The sequence below is a fragment of the Ananas comosus genome, linkage group 2, assembly GCF_001540865.1.
Source record: "Ananas comosus cultivar F153 linkage group 2, ASM154086v1, whole genome shotgun sequence".
Taxonomy (NCBI): domain Eukaryota; kingdom Viridiplantae; phylum Streptophyta; class Magnoliopsida; order Poales; family Bromeliaceae; genus Ananas; species Ananas comosus.
Window position 1 is genome coordinate 2,532,668 of NC_033622.1, and position 7,631 is coordinate 2,540,298.

Genomic DNA, 7,631 nt, shown 5'->3' on the forward strand with positions numbered 1-7,631 from the left:
CCTACTGCAGGTAGATGTTTTGTTTCGAGTTTCTGTACATAGTAGACTTAACTCGCCAGTGCGAGTAGCTCTGTATTTTGGATTTGAACTGTGTATATGAAACTCAGTTTGTTTAGCTTTTGTTCTCTCTAGCAGCTCTCTACTACTGTTCGTAGTAGTGTTTGATTTACAGGTACGGCTGTCGCTTCGTATACAGGAAAAATTTCTTTGTATACGGCGGATTTGTCGGCGTGCCCGGGGAACGAGACATCCGGGGCGTGACATACCAACTAATAAAGAGAAAAATATGTACAAATTAATCACATAACTTGGGAAAATATGTATTTAGTAACTAACGTTTATAGCAGTAAATGTGTAATTTTATTACTTTATAAGAATATATTATGAGTTCTTAAATTTGATTACTTGAGTGTGACTAAATATTGGGGCTCGATTCCTCGACTCCTCGGGGATCAATATCAATCGATACATATATGAAAGTGCAGTGAAATTTATTTTTAATGTCAAGTCCTGGTTTAGGGTGGATCGTACCCAAGCTTTTGCAAACAGATCTGCCACATATACAAAAAGTCTCGTGCACACGAAGCGTCAGAAGTATATGTAAATACTTCTAGAGGCTACAACTAGTAGATATCAGAGTTTGCAAGAAAAACTAATACATAACCGAAAGGGATAATTGCCTATATACCCTCCATACGTGTGAAAATATTCGATTTATTCTTTTTTTTTTCTTTCTAGTTATTGCAAAATATCCTTACAGTTATCTTCTGTTAAGTTAATTTAGATTAAATGTGAGTTATATATATACCATAGTTAAAAAAAATTAAAATGCCAATTTTACCTTTAACTTAAGAGCAAATAAGAAATATTGATGACAGTAAAGGAGTATATTGGAAAAGACCAAAAGTCAAAATATTTTTTGTGCCATTGACTTCAAGAGCAAATAAGAAAGTCAGTGATAATGGAAGGGTATATTTAAAATGGCAAAATAGTAATTTTACAGAGATAACAAAGTTCATTAATAGATTTTAACTCTAGGGGTATATTAGAAATAAGTTGGAACGTAGAAAAGATATTTTCAATATTAACTTTCTAAGAGGGATAAATCGAAAAGTCGGAAACTTTTCAGAAATATATAAGCGATTACCCCTATAAGAAACTATACTGTATATATATTAACTACCAAAATAGAACATCATCCATCTCCCTGATAACTGAAAATAAAATATATATAGTAAGTTGTCCTCGCTAGTCCCAGTATACACAATAGGTTACTATCAAAAGTTGGCCTCTATAGGGTATTTCATTAATACGAGCCACGCAGATAGAGAATCTACTAGCCTGCGACTCTCTTACCTCAATTAGATTCAGCCATAGGAATGGAGAGCCTTGAAACAGAAAAAAAAAAAAAAAAAGAAGAAGAAAAAAACAACAATAGAGAGCGCGATAACTACTGTATAAATAGCTCCTACTAGGTATCATCATTGAAAATAACGACTTGCCCACCAGATCTATTAGAGACATAAAGTAACGCGAACTACAGTATAAGAGAAAAGAAAGTAACAGCTGAAATAAAAATCTACAGCTATTATGAAGCGCATGACATTTTAGTCCTCGAACTGTAATGCATTGCAGTTTCTAGCTCAAACTATGAGACACGTGACATTTTAGTTCTCAAACTTTAGTTAGTTGTAATTTCTGACTTAAAATATAAGGCATCCGAAACACGTGATTTTGTCTTTTATTCTTTTTAGTTTTCTTATACTTCCATTCTTATATATATTTGTACTGCAGCAGCAACTGCTTCTTCTTCAGCTTTTTTTACTTTTATATTTTTAGTAATCTTTGACCTTTTCTTTTATTTTTCTTATACTTTTACTATTTCTTTTTATTTATTTATTTTTGTGAAATGGACTTACGATCTACGAACAAGATAAAATTAAATAAATATATAAATAAATAGAAACTTAGATAAGATCCTAGCAAGAAGAGATTCGACCATAAATGTTCAACGTTACATACTATGCTTTATTAATAATACAATAATATGATAAATATATCGAACAGTGATTCGCCATAAAGTGGTACCAAAAAATCATTACTCTCCTATACTAAAAATCTATGCACATTGAATAGTATCTGGGTTTTTTTTTTTTCTGTGTACTTTATCAAGTTCATTTAATTTAGGATTAATTGCATATGCATCTCCCACTTGAATTTGGCTCAATTAATTATTAGTTATTAACGGTATTTTAAACTCTTTTTTAATCATTCAATCAACAAAGTTATTGGTTTAAGGTTCCTTGAATTTACGAAGGAAGGATTTGAATTCAAATTCTCTCAAACGAAACTAGAATCCTTTTAAGAGGATTTGGATTTAAATATTCCCTACCTTCAAAATTAAGCTTAGAGCATTTGATTCGATGATAAGAATCGTGGATTAGAAATGTTTTGAAGTATTTGAGAGTATTATAAATCAAATTTTTTGAAATTTTTAGAAATGTTTGGACTTCTAAAAAAGAGTTTGTGTGCTATATTTCTTAAGCTTATTCAGTTCACACCATTCATTTTTTCTCTTTACATACATACATACATACATACATACATACATATACGGGTGGCAATTCAGCTCGCTGTTCGCGAGCCAGTTCGTGTTCGGCTCGAAATGAGCTCGAGATCGAATCGCTCGTTTAGTAAACTAGCCGAACACGAGCTGAATTTTTCGACTCGTTTAATAAACGAGCCAAACACAAGCTGGGGCCAGCTCGCTCGTATTCGGCTCGATAACAGCTCGAATATATATATTTTATATTTATATAATTTATTTAATTTATATTTTTAGGCTAAATTACATAAAATCCTCTTGTCAAAATCCGATTTTTCACTTTTCCCCCCTGTCAATTAAAAACCTACACTTTGCCCCCTTGTAAAATGAAAATGTTCACTTCGCCTCCTGCCGTTAGTAATCCGTTAAGGTTTCGTTTATAAAATATTATTATATATTTTTTAATACCAAAAATGCCCTCAGCTTTCTCTCATGTGAACATAGTGAGGGACAAAATGGTGAGGGATAAAATGGTCATTTTATCATCACAGTTCACACCGTACCCCCAAATAGTGAAGGGTAAAATAGTCATTTTATCATCACAGTTCACACCGTACCCCACTGTGAATATTTTTCATTTTACAAGGAGGCAAAGTATAGGTTTTAAATGACAAGAGGGGGAAAAGTGAAAAATCGGATTTTGATAGGGAGTTTTTTGTAATTTAGTCATATTTTTATATATAAATAAATAATTATATATAATATATATTTTTATTATTTAATTTTTAGTAAAATAAAAATATAAATGCGAGCTTAATTATAAAAAGGCTCATTTATATGTAAAGTTTCAACTATTAGATCAAAGTCTAATGAATAAGATTTTATAAATTTATTTTTTATATATTTATTCAATCAACATCCTTTTAAACTTATTGTTCTCCTGGCGCTCGTCTGGCCGACTCGTGTCGCTCGTTTATTAACAGTTTGAACACCGCGCTGAATTTTTCGAGATCAGATACTTTTAACGAGCAGCCGTGTTCGCCGTTAACCCCTATATTACATACATATTATATATATATTACCGTATATATATAATATCTATATACCATATATTATACTCATACCACCTACCCCTATATTATGAGCGCTACTATGCTTCTGAAGGCACGGAGCCTTTCGTGCTTCTAAGTTGTTTTCGATGTTCGGACTTTCAAATCGGCGATCGGCTCCGTTAGAGTTGATTTAGAGTATTTGAAGTACCTAGAAAATAAATTTTGTGATTTTTCGATATCATTTGCCTAGTGATCGAAGGGGCTCAAAATCAATAATTTTAATGGCCGTGGTGAGCCGTTTGCAAATTTAACGGTGTAGAAATATCCAAATCATATGAAATTTTGATAGAAAATTCTTTATACCATATAAAACAAGATCAATAACTTTGATCTAAAATTTTAATGTCATATCATTATATTTTGTAAGATTTTTATTTTCAGCCGTTGATTTTGAGCCACTTCGATCACTAGGCAAATGATATCGAAAAATTACAAAATTTATTTTCTAGATACTTCAAATACTCTAAATCAAATCTAACGGGGCTGATTGTCGATTCGAAAGTCTGAACATCGAAAACGATCTGGAAGCACAGAAGGCCCCGTGCTTCCAAAAGCATAGTAGCCTCACTATATATATATATATATATATATATATATATATATATTGCTTGTAAAAGCACCAAGCACTTGGTAACTTGAAGTTTTACGTTTAGATCTACTCTTCGAATCATTTTCAACCATTATATTATAACTATTCAACCAACCACCCACTCAACCTAGGGGCCCCATCATTCTAACTGGCATATCTCTTAATTCAATGGCTAAAATCTACAAGCACCAATAACTTGTTACTCTTTAAAAGCATAGGACTCAATTATATATATTAAAAAAGTATCAAATTATTGTTGTTTTTGGTTTCTAGAAAGTTTGTATACTCCTAAATTATTTTAGAAGTACCAATTATCGATTCAAATCACAGTAACATCGAACTTGAGAACCCTGTATTTAAAAAAATTACACTTAATGATTATGTGATTTTATCTCTATTTTTATCTAAAAAATCAAAAATCTATTATCAAAGAGAATAGACAAAGTAAAGTTTTTTAATAATCATAGTGTAAAGATCCGACCTACTTGCAATAATAATAATAACTCGTTAGATCCAAATAAAATATTTAAGCTAAATTATTATTATTAGAATTTTTTATACTTAAATGTCTAATCATAATTCATTTCCTAACTGATGAGGATTATTAGGATGTTACAGACTAATACATATAAATCAGAATTATCAAGCGATACGAGGTTTTAGAGGTGGCTCCTGTGGGTTTAAAAGGTGGTTCCTACAAAATACTTAGGCTTGTTTGGTTCGCCCATTTTTCACCCTGGAATCTGAATAGATGAATCCGTTTACTTGTGTTTGATACGCGGAATTTCCATTCCAATTCCGATTTCGGGTGAATGGGAATTTTCCCAATTACCCTTTTTTCCAATTTGGCTTAGAAGGGTCAATTGAAAATTGAATCCATGCGGAATGAATTTGTTCGGATTAAATTTAACTTTTTTATACTTATTTTTTAAACATAAGTTTAAAGTTTAAGTTTAAAAATTATATTTATAAAATTAAATTTTAATTTGATCTTAAATTAAAAATTAGAATTCAATCAAGCATTTTGAATCTAATTTATAAATTTATATTTATATTTAATTTAAAATTTAAAATTTTATTCGTATTTTATTTAAAATTTAAATTAAATTTTTGGATTCAAATTGAAATTTAAATTATAATTTTAAGCTTGAATTTGAATAAATCAAAATTTAGTTTTATATTTTGAATTATTAGTTCAATTTTAAATGTTAATTTTTTAAAAAATATGTAGTGGTCCGGGGTTTTGGATAGGATTGGCTACAGTACTAGTGACTGTTCGACACATCTGGAGAGTGTCGGACTGAGTCGGAGTCGTTTCTGCACGAAATAGATGCAGAAATGGATTTTGCGCACTCAATGGAGCAAAACTGGAGTTTTGCCAGTTTCGGACGCCCAGAACAGGGTTTGAGTCGTCCAGAACTTGAGTGCTAGTTTGAGTAGAACTGGAAGCCAATCCGGATCCTGATTTCGAGTAGCATAGTTGCTGGTTGTGGGTGTTGTCGGCTGAGACTCCCAGCAACTTTGTGACCTCCTCACTGCCGTAGAGTTGCGCTAGAGGTGGGTTAGTTGTGATGCTTACTGAATTCGACAAATTTTCCTCTAAGTTAATATTGTCAACATGTGTTGTTAGCTGTTAGATTGTATTAATGAGCTCAAATTTATGATTAGCATGCTTATTGAAATCTGAATTGGGAGCTTATAATGTTAGTTAAATATACATGTTGGACTTGGATTTGACTTAGGAGAAAACTAACGATTCTATATTGTCATATGTTAAAACTATCAGATTTAGCTATAGGAGCCGTAGTTTGTTAATATCACCACAGTTTGTGGGCGGTGGATACCTAGGATAGTGTAGAATGTATTTACACTCGTGCTGGGATGCCGAGCTTATTGTTACAGCAGTGTTTAGGCTGTTTCGGATTGTCGGGTGCCGTTGAGGTTGACGGTGGAACCAGATTGCTGTTTTTGCATTAGATTGTGCCGAGGGCACATGACTTGGTTGTTAGACCAGTTAGACCCTGTTTACTTGACTATAGCCTGTGAGAACCTGATTGAGCTCGACAGAGACACGCTTGCTTAATCGGTTGGGTAGCATCCACGAGTGCCACTCCGGAGTCGGGCTTTGTGCGTTTGTGTTGGTATTGTTGTGTCCTGGTTGGACTTGCTCTCCATGGATGGTTGAGCTTGGAGGTAGCTGTATAGTTTCGACAAGCGGGACGGGTGTATTCACAGTCCCTGGGACGGGTGTATTCACAGTCCCTCGTGAGATTGGGTCAGAGATTGCATTACTCTACAGATAGTAGTGTTGGATTATGATAGTATAGTGGCATGTAGCTGTAGATTGTTTCCAGTTCCTTTACTATCATTGAGCATACCTTCTGTAGACTTAGTAAGTGAGCCGTTGAGGTCGGTAGCAGTACCCACTGAGTACTACTTTTTGCAGTAGTTTTCACGCCCAATTGTGGATCTTTTGCAGAGCCTCCGGTTGCGACTGCTGCTACTGCTGATACTGATCTGGGAATGGGTGTTGCGAGTTAGAGCCCTTCTTGACGAGTCACTGAGCTAGAGGAGTACCAGCTACAGGTAGTTGTAGTTTTTGGTTTATTATATATACTGATGTTGTATCTTGCTGGAGCAAGTAATTTTTGTATACTAGGATGCTATGTATGTATAGTGAACTTCTATTATTTAGTTATGTGTTATTTCAGCAGCTCTATAATACTAGTTATAGTATTGTATGTTTACAGGTACAGCTATCGCTTCGTATACAGGCGAAATTTCTTTGTATACGGTGTATTTGTCGGCGTGCCCGAAAAAACGGGTAATCCGGGGTGTGACAGATTAAGTTGGTATCAGAGCTTAGTATTAGGTCATTGGGACCTAGGAACCCTAAGATTGGCAAACCTTAAGAAGGCAAGACGCGAGAGGCGTGAATTATCGCGAAAGTCAGTGATTGATTATTCTAACTCCTCCTATAGCTGAGTGAGTGATTGAAGAAGTGCCGGTTTCGGTCCAAAAAAATTATGTTGGCTGCAGACGACATAATTTTCAGGAGAAACAGGGGTCGTCTTCTAGACTTTCGTTTGATTGGGTCGAGAGTGTTTGTATTTGTATCTGACCCTCATTCCTTTTCTTGGCAGCTATGTATCATCGCCGAGGTCGACCGTGGACGCGGGATCGTGCCGCACCTCCTGAGATGCCTGAGCAGGCAGAGCTGAGTGCACAACCAGGGGCGAGCGCACCTCCTAATTTGAGGAAGCAGTTGGCTGCTTTGATAGAGGTGACGAGACAGCAGGGGGCGTTGTTACAGATGATGTGTGAGAGGTTAGTTCTGCCGCAGAGCACAGCACCAGAGCAGTCAGTTCCACCCCCGACTACTCCA